Source organism: Chiroxiphia lanceolata, chromosome 6 (assembly GCF_009829145.1).
Source record: "Chiroxiphia lanceolata isolate bChiLan1 chromosome 6, bChiLan1.pri, whole genome shotgun sequence".
In the NCBI taxonomy this organism is placed as follows: Eukaryota; Metazoa; Chordata; class Aves; order Passeriformes; family Pipridae; genus Chiroxiphia; species Chiroxiphia lanceolata.
The window spans coordinates 24195018-24208523 of record NC_045642.1 but is presented as its reverse complement, the minus strand read 5'-3'; the positions used below and the strand labels follow the sequence as shown (position 1 = coordinate 24208523).

The 13506-nt window shown below is 42.7% G+C and overlaps 1 protein-coding gene across 3 annotated transcripts in view; it reads left to right on the top strand.

The window, feature by feature from the left end:
- The first annotated feature begins 585 nt into the window (after window positions 1-585).
- Window positions 586-13506, top strand: part of FUT8 (fucosyltransferase 8) — a 111775-nt gene continuing 98854 nt past the window's right edge. For all 3 annotated transcript variants that reach the window (XM_032691250.1, XM_032691252.1, XM_032691251.1), the window contains exon 1: window positions 586-722. The gene's annotated coding sequence lies outside the window, so the exon portion shown is untranslated. The remainder of the gene's footprint in view (window positions 723-13506) is intronic.

Genomic DNA, 13506 nt, shown 5'->3' with positions numbered 1-13506 from the left:
GAGGGTACAAACGGCAGATCAGGGGAGCCCCGCAACGCCCCTCCCAGCGCCCCATCCCCTCCGCGCTCCCCCGCAGGAGGAAGGACCGCAGCGGCGGTTCAGCCAGGCGCTGCTCCCCACTCACTCGCACCCATCGCCGGGCTGAACGCGGCCGCTCCCGCTCCCCCCTCCCGCGAGCTCCCGCCGCCGCCGCCCTGCGGCCCCGCGCCCGTCAGGGAAAGCCCGGTGCAGGGATGCAGGGACGCCGCCGCCGTCCCGCCCGGCCGCCCCCGGGGCGGGAGGTTCGCGGGAGGAGGCGGCGGGGGGGGCTGGAGGAGCGGCCGTGGCAGCTCCAGGGCGCGCATGCGCGCTCCGGCGCTCCGTGACGGGGGCGCTCCCGCAGCAGCGGGGCCGGGCTCGCGCTCCCATAGGCTGCTTCCCCCGGCAGGCGCGCGCCCGCGGCGCGGCTCTCCCCGGCGCGCTCGCGGGGGCGCGCGCTGCCCCGGCCGTGCGCCGCTGTCACCGCGGTGCCCGCGCGCCGCTCCCCGCCCTCGGCGCGCGCCCTGCCCGCGCCCCGTCCCCGCCGCCCGCTCCGCTCCGCGCCGGCGGGTTCCTGCTTCCGTCTCCTCCCCGCCGAGCGCCCCCGCCCTCCACGCCGCTCCCCCCGCCCGCCCCGCCGACTCCCCACGCCCGGCACCCTGGGCAGCGGCAAAGCGGGCTTCGCCAGCGGCGCCGGCACTCGGGTAAGGGGATGCGGGGGCTGAGCGTGAGCCGCGGCGGCGGCGAAGCGGGTACCGAGGCGAGACGGAGCTGCTCCGGGTAGCGCTCCCCATCCCTCCCCCGGGCCTGGCGCCGCCGCTTTTGCGACCCCGGCGCTGCTCAGCAACGGGCGCCGCCGCTGGGGTGATGATGGCGGGGAGGGGGCCGGTCCCTGCCGTGTACCGGGGTCCCCGTGGGCTCCCTCACCTGAGGGTCGCTGGTGGGGCCTGGGGCCACCGGAGAGCGCGGCGGAGGAAAGGGAGGCCGGGGCTCGGCGGGCGGCCGGGGCATCACCGTGGGCAGCCGGGCCGGGCCCAGGAGGGAGATGCGTGCGAGCCCCGGGCGGCGGCGTTGCCCCGGGGCGGGCGTGGGCAGCGCGGGTCGGGCAGCGCGGCCGCCGCCGTCCGGTGCGCCACGGCCGCAGGGCGCGGGAGGCGGCCTCCAACTTTCCTTGTCCCGGGAACTGCGACCGCCCGGGGGGACGCCTGGTTTTGGCAGAGAGAAATAAACGGGAAACGTGGGCTTTGTAGACGGACCTCACGCTCTAGGGCCGGCTGGTAGCTCGAGGAAGTGCTTGTGTGACAAGGATGCAGAGCCATCGGTTGTTGCTTGGGGCTTTTCCCACGGCGACCTTTACCGTATTTCGGCACAATTAGCTGCTTTGGTCATGGATTCTGTTACCGACAAGGCTCTGGCGATTTTACCTCTAGGCGGGTTTGTGCTTGATGTATGCTCAGGTCTTTCACTCGCGAGTGCAATTGTGCTCACACTGTGTTCTTCTTGACGCTCTCAGAAGACCAGGCTGTGACCCTCTGCTTTCAGAAGCTGATGGTTGAGGGTACAGGAATAGGCAGGAACTGTAATGCCGTGGTGCAGGTTGTACCAAGAAGCCTATGGGCAAAGACATCAGCTGCAAAATTGCTTTTTGAAAGACTAACTTCCTCGGGGCAGTACCTGCTGTCCTTGTGTCCTCAATGCACACATGGTACACCGTGATCCACATGGATGTGGAAAGCAACCATGGATGTGGAAAGCATTCTTCACCTGTGATCTTGCATTAGCGCTTAGTGCCTTTTTATTTTTTTGCCTGTGTTTGCATACTGAAACACACACAGCAGCTGGAAAGTGTATGTTTCGGTATACATGTTACATATACGCACACATACTCTTTCTACCCTGAAATGCAGTATTTTAATGTCTAGGCCTGAAAGCTAACGGAGTAAATGCTTCTGGAAGAGTGTGTAAGCATGAAGAGGTTTGATTTTATAGCATTAATCTTGTTTCATTTTCCAAATAATTCTCCACTGTAAATTGTCAAAAACTTTAGAAAAGTCTGAACTATATAAGCAAATAAATGGCCAACATAGCCTGTGCTGCTGGTGCTTGGGGTGGTTTTACAGGTGACTGTTACAATTCCTTCCATTATTAAAGAAAACTAGTTATTAGGAGTTGGTGACTGTGCTTTGATGTATTTCCATTAGTGTCTGTTTCTCCGGTTCTTGCAGGTATGCTTGCTGCCAAGTTTTTATTGATACTTGTTAGGGTTTCATATGTATATGTACCTTATACTGGCAGACTAGCATATTGCAAAGTTTGCATACTTGCCCAACAACATGTAATAAGACAACCTTTTTCAGAGTAGAAAGTATAATTAATTATTCATATTTTCTGAGCGAGCAGTTCAACAATGAGGGAAAGACAGCAATCAACATGGAGTGTTGAATCAGTCAAATTCACTCTTTTAGTTATGTAGCTACCAGGACATTTGACAACAGGGAAATACAGAAGGTCAGTTGGAAGTTGTAGCTTTCTTTACTGTTTAGTCTTGTGTCTTCGTTTGTTTAAAATTTTGGCAGTCTTATTGGCTGAACAACTGAAAAAGATTAATTCTAGGTAACGTGAGAACAAGAAAAATGTTAGCTATACTTGCTGAAGTAGAAATGGAACTGATTCAGCTTAAGTGGATTAGTAAAGGTAGTACTAAACCATGTAGGGCTTCCTTTTGGTTTGGCGTTTGTGGTTTGTGATCACTTTATTGGGACTGCAAATAGAGGCTCAATTGTGTAATTGAATGTTTAAGTATTACAAATACTGCACACAATTCATAGTGTAAAAATTGTATTTTTGGTCCATTCCTGTCTTTCTGTGGCTGTATGGAATTGGTGCTTTATCTGTCAGATCTTTTCTAAACCAAATTATTTTCCCAGGCTTGGAATCTATGCACAGTAAAAAAAAATTAAAATGATAATTTTATATATAGTTTCTCTGATCAGTCTGTTAATTGACATTTAAGTGGATAAAAATGAAGAAGGTTTGGATTTGAGTATTTATATCTTGTTGCAGAGCCAGAATGAAAATAAGAAGTCATTACTATAATCTTAGGCTGGTCTGGAGGGGGAGCTAGTGTCAAAGCAAAATATGACAGTTTTTTTCTGGACTCATTCAAACGCTTGTTTGGTCATAGAATATGCTACTAATACAATAAGGAAAACAAATGCATGGATGCTATGTGTGATTGCATTAATATGCATCTCTTGTATGATGAATATAATCTGCAAGTGAAGTGATGTGTGTGTTTTTCAGGGAAATAGTGCGTGTTTTGCTGTTGTGCAACATAAACTGTATTCAAAGAACTTTGAAGTTGCAAGGTCAAGCTCTTATAAATCATGAAATGCCAAAATTAGAGATTCTTGTAAGAGCTGTAATTTGGCCTGTAAATGTAGGGTTAAATGCTACTTTTCCCTACAATGTTTCTTCTGGTATATAGCTTAGAATGGCATAGACTGTGTTCGATATTCAATTTTGAATCCTTTTTCTTGGTATCAAATGAAGTGTGGTCTTACTATTTGGTTATGCGCTGTTCATGCTATACCTTCTTAATTTCCTCTTCTGCTGTTTCATTACCTTTAGTCTCTAGTGCCTGCATGTTTCACTAGTAATATTTTCACAGAAATCCCTGGAAATATATAAAATATCCCTTCACACTGAATGTCCAATTTAGGGCCTTTATGGTATGATTTTTCAAAATAATCTATCAGTGTTTTAATGATTTGTGTGTTCTAATAGGTTTTCCCTTACAGGTTTAATTTACTAACAATAACCTGGCTTTTCTTTGTTGTTTTTAATGGACCCTTCAGCAGGGATACATGACTCCATATCTAGAAAAGACCTCACTGCTTCATTTGTAGTATGGTGTGTGTTGATTTAGACTGCAAGTATAAATACTTAGATCTGTTGCAACATTAAACACAAGCTACTAAGGCCATAGTTTTGATGAAGAATGGATTGGTCATTAAAAGTTTGTTGATTTTTTTTTATATATTTTTTCTCTTTTTCTTTTAGAGATGACTTGTGTGCAAGAAACAAGAAGAAAATACAATTCTCCAGGACAATAGTAATTTCCTCTGTTTTCCTGCAGTACCTGTCTTATTAACAGTGCACATGCCAACATTTGCAGTGCATATGGCACTTCTATCATATAGTGTTGTTATTTTAATTTTTTTTAACATTTTGTTCAGGATCATAGCAAGAATATCTTGGGCACAAGGGCGCAGAGAACAAGATCAAATAATCTTTAATTTTTGTGGTGTGACTGTATTTTTTTTAAATGAAGGGTTTTTTTAAATGAAGGGTTAAAACAAGGATACTTGTTTTAAAAAAAATTCTTTACACATAAACAAAATGTTCAACACACTAGATGAAAAAAGAAAAAAAAGTCAGCAACCCTGATGGACAGGGGGAAACCTTCTGTCTTGTGGGATTGCATATATAAGACTAATATGTCTAATAGCATGTAAGTCTTTAGAAATGCTGAAGTTTGTACATTTTGCCATGAGACTTTTACCATTTGAGCTAGCAGAGAATGTGATACTAGTAATTTGTATTTCATCTGTGGTCCAAATGATGTAATCTGCGAATGGTTTTCTGAGATTTTTAAGTGTTTCAAAGTAGTGATAAAACTCTGGAATCTTCAGTTCTATTCCAGTGAGCATATTCTGTTGGATGCTGATTTTTTTGCTTATTCCTTGTGTGATATCTTCCTGTCCCAATCTTTTTTGTCCTATTCTGAAATTTTTGTCGCAATCCTATTTTCCCAATGTAAACAGTTTGTTTCTTGTTGAAGGGCTTCTTGTCTGAGATCCAGAACTGCTGTGTGGGGAGATTTTGCCTAATAAATTTTTTATCCCAGTGTTCTTTGCTTTCCAGCTATTCACACTCTTGTCTGATGGTCTCAGGTTTCTGTCCACTATCCTCAGTTTCACATTCAGTTCTCCATCATAACTAGGATCTATACTCTCTATGTTCTGCATCTGACTCCATTTGAATTTGTTTTTTCCTTTCCTACCTGTTTTCTTACCCATCTCAGACTTGGTCTGTATCCTAAATTCAAGATTATGTTCACCGTGTCAACTGTACCAGCTTTTTCCCACATTGCAGTTCTTTCTTCAGTCAGATTCTATTGGTTCCTCTCTTTTCCACCCTTTTGTTCACATGGATGGCTTACCTTTTCATACTTGCTCTATCCAGCAGGGATTCACCGAGAATAAATTTAGATGCCATTGATTCATCCTGATAGTCAGGAAAACAAGCAGGCCTATCCAAAGATGAGCTTGGCTTAACAGGGAACCCATGTCTGAGCTGCAGTGCAAAAGTGGGATATACAAGCAGTGGCAGCAGGGACAGACTACAAAGGAGAAATTTAGAAAAATGGTCCTATTATGTAGGGATGACATCACGGGAGCCAATGCTCACCTAGAGATGACACTTGCAAGGGAGGTCAAGGGCAGCAAGAAGAGTTTCTTCTAGTACTTCAGTAGTAAAAAGCAGGACAAGTGAAATATGAGCTTCTTTTGGAGTGTGATGTGTCATTTAGTGACAGTGGACACAGAGAAGGCTGAGGTACTCAATGCCCTCTGTTGCTTAGTGAGTCTTCACCAGCAAGGTCTCCCAGGCCTCTGTGCTTAGTAGCAGGGTTTGAGGAGACCAGCTACCAGCAGTGGCTGAAGGTTCAGTTGGGAATTACTGAGAGAACTCAAATCATACAAGCGCATGTGACCAGATGGACTGTGGCTGAGGATGTTGATAGAGCTGGCCAGAGTCACAGTGAGGTCTTTCCCCATCATCTTTGAAATGTCTTGGATACCAGAAGAACCTCCTAATGACTGAACAAAGGCATGTGTTGCACCCTTCAAAAAAGGCCAAAATACAGTCCAAAGAGCTACAAAGCTGGCTAGCTTCCTTTTTGTCCCTGGGAAAATAAGGGCATGGGTGTTTTTGGAATGCATTTCTGGGCACAAGAAGGAAGTGAATAGGAACAATAGGCATGGGCTTATCAAATGTAAATCATGAATGACTAGGCTGATTGCCTTCTACAGTAAAATGTTTGAATGTTTTTACGAGGGAAAAAACAGTGGATTTCATTTACCTTGACTTTAGCAAGACTTTCAACTGTGTCTCCAACAATATTCTGTAATCCAGATTTGGACATTACAGGTTCAGTGGATGGAGAACTAGATGAGTAAAAGACTGATTGGATGGATGGACTCATAAATAAATGCCACATAGGGAGGTTGGTAGCAAGTGGGGTCCTGAGAAGGTGATACAGTGTACTCTTGTGCTTGCAGATGACATCAGACTGGGGGGAATAGTTGATATGCATGAGGATGCACTAAGAGGGACTTTGTCACTGTGAACACAAGGCCCATCTGGAGCTTTATTCAAAAACAAATGCGGAGTCCTACACCTGGGAAAGAAGAGCACCTTGCAGTGATACAGGCTGGCAAGCAGCTCTACTGGAGAAACCTGGAGTCCTGGTAGACAGCACTCTGAGCATGGGTCAGCAGCAGCATGCTGCTGCAGAATTATGGAATGGTTTGAGCTGGAAGGGATGTTAAAGGTCATTTAGCTCCAATCCCACTGCCATGGGCAGGGACACCTTTCACTAGACCAGGTCGCTCAAAGCCCCATCCAGCCTGGCCTTGAAGACTTCCAGCCATGGGGCATCTAAAACCTCTTTGGGCAACCTGCTGCAGTGTCTCACCAGTCTCACAGTAAAAAATGTTTTTGTAATATCTTTTCTAAACCTTCCCTCTTTCAGCTGAAGGTCATTCCTCCTTGTCTTATCACTACATGCATTTGTCATAAGTCCCTCTCCAGCTCTCCTTTAGATCCTGGAGGGTGCTGTAAGATTTCACAGGAGTCTTCTCTTCTCTTGTCTTCCTCAAGCTGAACAACCCCGACTCACAACCTAAAGAAAAGAAGGGCCACAACATCCTGGGATTTTATTAGAAGGAATATAGGCAGTAGATGGAGGGAAGTGGTTATCCCTCTCTGTTTGGTGCTCATTAGACCACATCTAGAGTACTGTGCCCAGTTTTGTGACTCTCAATACAGGAAAGACATTGATAAAAAGAAGTGAAGATGGTGGAGGGCTACCAAGATAATTAGAGAGCTGGAACACTTGCCCTGTGAGGAGAGGCTGAGAGAGAGAGCTGGAGAAGAGGTGGCTTCAGTGAGATCTAACATCATCCTGCTGGTGTTTTTGATGACATCACTAAGAAGATGGAGTCAGGCTCTTTATTGAGATGTGTGGTGTGAGGACATGAGGCAGTGTTCATACATTGAAATAAAGAAGGTTCAGACTGGATATAAGGAAAAACTTTCTCTTCGTGAGTGTAGTCAAGCTGTATAAGAGGTTGCCCTGAGAAGCTGTGAGATTTTCAAGACCCAAATGGGTAAAGCTCAGCAACCTGTTCAGATCTCATAGCTGACTTTGAGCAGGAGGTTAGATTAGGGAACATGTGGAAGTCCCTTCCAACCTGTGTTATCCAGTGATAATACAACTATGGATGTTTAGCTTCTAGAAGCTTACATTGGAATGGAATCAGTACAGACAGAATATGTAGGTGGTTCAGCTGCAACATATCAAAACAAAATCAGTGACACTAACATTACAGTGAGCTTGACAAAAGCGTCATTTGTATGTCAGGATAAGCGTTTTGCTGTCTCTTAGAAAGATGCATGTGGAACTTAAAGCATGCAAGTGATTAATGTTTTTAAAGAAAAAATAGCCTTTTGTAATGAGGCAAAAGTGTAGTTCTCTGTAGCTTTCCTTGGAAAGGGGAAAAATATATTTTGTATATAATGGAAACTTTGAAGTAGTTCAGCTTTGACATGGACATCTGGCACAGAAGGGGTCATCTTGAAAAGCCTTTGGCAAGTTAAAAGAAACAAAAATGAAGCTTCTACAAGGAAGTATCTGTCAGCCTTAAAAATAGGTGATCTCTCTTGGTCATTTGTCATGATAAGTATGTAAATTCATATTATGTACCTTATAATGCATCATTTTAACGTGGTGATTTTCTGACAGTATGTTAAATCAGTTGCAATCAATTCTGATTCTCCCCCCACCCCCAAACATTATACACTAGTTCCCTCACGTGATTATTGTTTCTTCCTGTTCTTTTCTCTCTCCCTCCATCCCCTACCACATTTTCAGGGTGAGGTTGGGAAATAAATAAAGGAAGAGAAGAAGTCCTAAGATGCAAGGAGCTCAGTAACTGTTTTGGAAAGCTTTTGGCTAAAAGTCTTCAAATCAGAAGAGTTGTGTGTAGCAAAGAACTACTGTTAAATAACAGGCTGAGTGCATATATATATATATGCACACACACACATATATATACATACTCACATATATATTTGTAAAATTTATTTTTCCGTTTTGTTATTCAAGGATGAGATGTTACATGAGGAATGATTTTTTCCTGAGGTTTTTACCTCTTTATTTGTGTTTGCTAACCTGTAGTCTTTAGGTATCCTCCCCAAAAAAAGTGGTGATTTCTGTAGCAAAGCATAGTTTCCAGTGAATCAACCATTTAACTTAGCTCCTTCAAATATTAGATATTAATAAAGCATAATTTACATAACTTATTTTCAGAATATATAATACATAAAAAATAAAATGAAACACTTTAGCTGTTGGTAATTCTAGAATTTGATGAAGTTTGTGTTGCTACAACTTCTTTGTGGTAGCAATATTAATTCTGAATGTAAATGCTTTTTAGGAGTCTGCTTTCATTGTATGTTTGCTTCATAACTTTGTAGTAGTAAGATGAAATAATTTTCTGTAATGGTAGGGAATTTCTTTTGTGAGACAGTTAATAGCAATGAGTATCACCATGACATTATTAATTCTGCAAGCTAAAGACTCTTTTTAGAAGCTTGTGGAACATTGCTGTGAATATCTTCTGGACATTAATTTTGGGTTGCTGTGAGTTAAGCTCTTTCTTCAAAGCATTGCTATTACAAAAGATTTTCTAAAAGAACAGTAGGAATTCTGTTCCAATAACCTCCCAATTTTCATCTTTAGTTTATTATATTATTTATGTTAAACTTAACTGTAATTTGTTTAGAACTTGCACAGTGACATAGTAACTTTTCAAGGTAAGTCTGATTTGTATGAGTACCAATAAACTTGTTAAGCTTTTTGGAGTTTATTTTATTTGGAGTTGTCTATGTGCATGTATGTAATAAATATTTAAGTATTTAAGTATTTGTCCAATATGCTGTTTATTGAACAGTTCATAAAACTTTTTATTTTTAATTTCTTTAAATTATTAGTTTATTCACTTTGCCTCTAGGGAGGTTTCTGTTGACGAAGTGTCAAAATATGAGCTTTCAGATTGCCTGTGATTTTTGTTTTTAGCTCCATGCCTCCATTTATGATGATAAAATACGTAATATACCTGAAATATGTATACAGGTTTCTGATATGCTGTACGTAGCTGACATCTGGTCTCTTTTTGGATGTTTGCTAAATAACTTCCTGTGTCTGACAATCAGTATGGATACTCATACTGCAACAGCAAAAACTATTCCATCTCAAGTGTATGGTCATCTAATATATGTGATGTGTTGATGGACTCTTTTTATATCTCTCTCTCTTCTGTTTTTCTCCCACCCCAGTGGTATAAGACCATTCATGGCAGGGCACGTTATGTCTTTCGTTCCTTTCATCTGCCTAGGCAAGCATTTATTCCTTATTTTAGGGCAATGTTTGAGTTCACAGGAGAAAAACTAAAAGAAACAAACAAAAAAAAATTAATTGTTTCCCCTACTTTTGGGGTTTCACTGAGACACCTTCATGGTATTGTGCCATGCTTTGGTATGCTTAGATAGTCTCTGCCCTTCCTTTTTCTATAATCTGGGGTTTACAATGACTTGGGGTTTACAGTCTTCTGGATGCATGTCTTCACATTCCTATTCAATAACTAAATCTGTTTCATGGTTCTGTTGGGATTTTTTTTTAAACAGTACAGCATCTGACTTTTTGATTTGTCTACTACTTAGGGTGGTTTTAATTTATAGTAGTTAGGACAGTATGAATTACACCTTTTTCCTCATGTGGCTCACTGGAGGCATCCATTGTCATTGAAGGATGTTCTCCTTGAGTTATTCTTCATTGCAGATGCCTATTCAGCAGTCTGGATTTTGGATTGAACTGCTAGACATTCTCTCTGCAACCAGTTTTGTCTTTTAATTTCGATGAGGTAGCGCTGGACTAGGTATCAGTACTCAGAACTTTGCCATGCCAGGCTGTAAAGATGGGTGGCAATTTGGCTAATATGGCAGCTTCCACCCTATAACATCATCTTCAAACTCTGCAGATGTGTGCTTTGTGTACTTTCTAGGGAGCAAGGGGTGTTCCTTAGCAGGTTGTTGATGATTTCTTCTGATGTAATTTTTTTCCTTCAGTGGCAGCAGGATCCTTGTAATGTGTATGAGAAAGCCCTTTTATCCTTCCTCATTTGATTACAATGGACAGTGCTCTTACAGGATGAGGGTATAACTAGAGCACAGAAATGTTGGTCTCTCAAGGAGTTAGGCATACATATGAGATACAGAGAGATCAGCACAATTTAAAATGCTTATTTAATTTTCCTGTACAACATACTGGAGTGTCATGCATAGGTAATGTTAAGAATTCTGTGTCTACAGAAGAGCTGAGAGAACATGGTCTCTATTCAGTTGCTTACTCTTAAGACCTCTCTGTAAGTGTGTAAAAAATCACTTGCAGTTTATCCTCAGACACACTGAACACATCTAGTTGCTTAAAGCTATTGGGCCAAGAATAGGAAATACCCCAAGTACTGAAATCTGACAGAAAGGTCATAAAACTGTGTGTTGAGATATAACAGGATATACTGGAATCTCTTTGCCAGAGATGTTTTGATCCTAGAGTCTCCACAGAATGAGTTCAAAATACTGTTCTGCAGAATGTTGATTTTTTGTTTACTTCCAAATCCACTGTTTTCTAAAGTCCTAAGGAGATAAGATCCTGCTGTCCTTGCTTTGCAGAGACAGTTACAGTTTTGTGAGCAACTATATTTTCAGTTAGGCCTTCCAGGACTGTGTTTTTTGTGACACATTTTCTTAAGCAGATTGTGAATATATCTACTAGTCCAAGTGTATTAATCTCAGCTTCACTATTTGAATGCAGTGACTGTTTGGCCTGGGCTTGCTCTTTCTTCACAAGTATTGAAGGGAACTGTCACATTTGTATGCCAACTAAGTGGATTAGTTAGCTGCATGCTGGTCTCCAGTGTTGGTTTGATCACAGTTACAGGTTTCACCTGTGGTTAAGCTATCCTTTTATTCAATTTTTTATGGGAAAAGATTAAATATGAATCTTTTTTATCTGCAGTTTTTGTTGACATGACATGTATTCACTTCCCTGCCCCTCCTCAAACCCTGCTACTCCCCACCAACTGGTCTTTGATTGGAACTTTAATACAATGTAAATTTTACCAGTTTGTTAATTTTGGGGATCCCTTGTGCAGTACTTTGGCCTGTCTGATTCTGGGTTTGCTCTTGATTAAATAATATCCTGCTTTCTCAGGCAGAGAGCCCTCTCCTTAAAGTGGAGATTTATGAAAAAAAATTATGTATTTTGGAAGACAAACATAAAATTCACTGTGGTACAATGTAGTAAAGATTTTCAGGTATATTCAAGTTTACGTCATGTTGGTTATGGCATCTGTATGATATTCTGAATGTCATGAAATTATAGAATGGTTCAGGTTGGAAGGGACTTTAAAGATCATGTAGTTTCAACCTCCCTGCCATGGACCCGGACACTTGTCACTAGACCAGGTTGTTCAGAGCTCCATCCAACCTGGCCTTGAACACTTCCAGGATTGGGGCATGCACACCTTCCAGTGCCTCACCACCTTCACAGTAAAGAATTTCTTCCTAATATCTAATCTAAACCTACTCACTTTCAGTTTGAAGGCATTCCCCCTTGTCCTATCACTAAATGCTCTTGTAAAAAGTCCCTCTCCATCTTTCTTGTGGGCTTCCTTCAGGTGTGGGAAAACCTCCGTTAGATCACCCCAAAGCATTCTCTTTTCTAGGCTGAACAATCCCAAATCTCTTTGCCTTTCTCAGAAGAGAGGTGCTCCATCTCTCTAATAATTTTATGGCCTCCTCTGGACTGACTCCAACAGGTCGATGTCCTTCCTGTGCTGGGGACCCAAGAGCTGGACACAGTATTCCAAGTGAGATCTCACTAGAGCAGAGCAGAGGGGCAGAATCCCCTCCCTTATCCTGCTGGCCACACTGCTTTTGATGCAGCCCAGGTTACGTTTGGCTTTCTGGGCTTCGAGTGCACATTGCCAGCCCACGTCCAGTTTCTCATCCACCAGCATCTCCAAGTCCTCAGCAGGGCTGCTCTTGATCTGTTCATCCCCAGGCTGTACTGATACCAGGGTGTTGTGGTTTAGGAAGGGTACTCCTTGGTTCAATGCCCCCACCAAGACTCTCCAAACCACCTGGAGCTCCCCTTCCTCCCTCCAACTGGAGACACAAAAGGCAAAGATGGGTTGAGATATGAATGGGTTGAGATAAGAACAATTTGCTGGAAACAGCAATGAGATAAGAAAAGGAACAGTAAGAGTAACAATATTAATAACAAAAGGTATGAGAAAAGAAATGATTCACATGGACAAACATTCCCAATAATAGACAATACCGAACGGCTTCATCAACCACGTTTTCTTGACTGGAAGGAATCCCTTCTCCTTAGAAGTGAGAGTCCCCTTTTCCTGGCCCAGGCAATGACAGGAGGTGATACAGAATAACCTTGGTGTCCTAGCCATGCTCCCTTCGAGTTACTGCAAAACATTAACCCTGTCCTGGCCAGAACCAGGACACGGGCGTTGCCCTGATTCAGGTGTAACACCTTGCACTTGACCTTATTAAATCTCATCAGATTGCCACAGGCCCACTTCTCAAGCTTGTCCAGGTCCCTCTGGATGGCAGCTTGTCCTTTAAACCACACAAAATGTGTTTTGCTACAGATTGTTTAGGAAAATAAATGATTAATTTTGATGGTCTTTTGTTTTTATAGATTTATTTAAGTTTTTTTGTTTTCAAAAATCTGAGCTAGTAAATGGAAATATGGTTTAGTGTCCCATCAGAAATGTTAACCAAGGTATCAATTACATGGTTATATTTTAAAATAAGTGTGAAAAATAGTAAGCAGAATTGTATCTTGTTTATTTCAGAGTGCTACCTCAAAGGTGTGTACAGCTTTCATTGCAGTCAGGCCTTTTGACTTTCTTCATGTTTATATGGCTAATATAAACATGTAAGCGCTTTTCCACAGTCATTAAATTTTCATTTAAATATATTTCCTTATGACATCGATGTGAAATGTTGCAATATGCTCACACTGTGTTAGACAGCAAAGGTGCATCCTGGATGTTCATG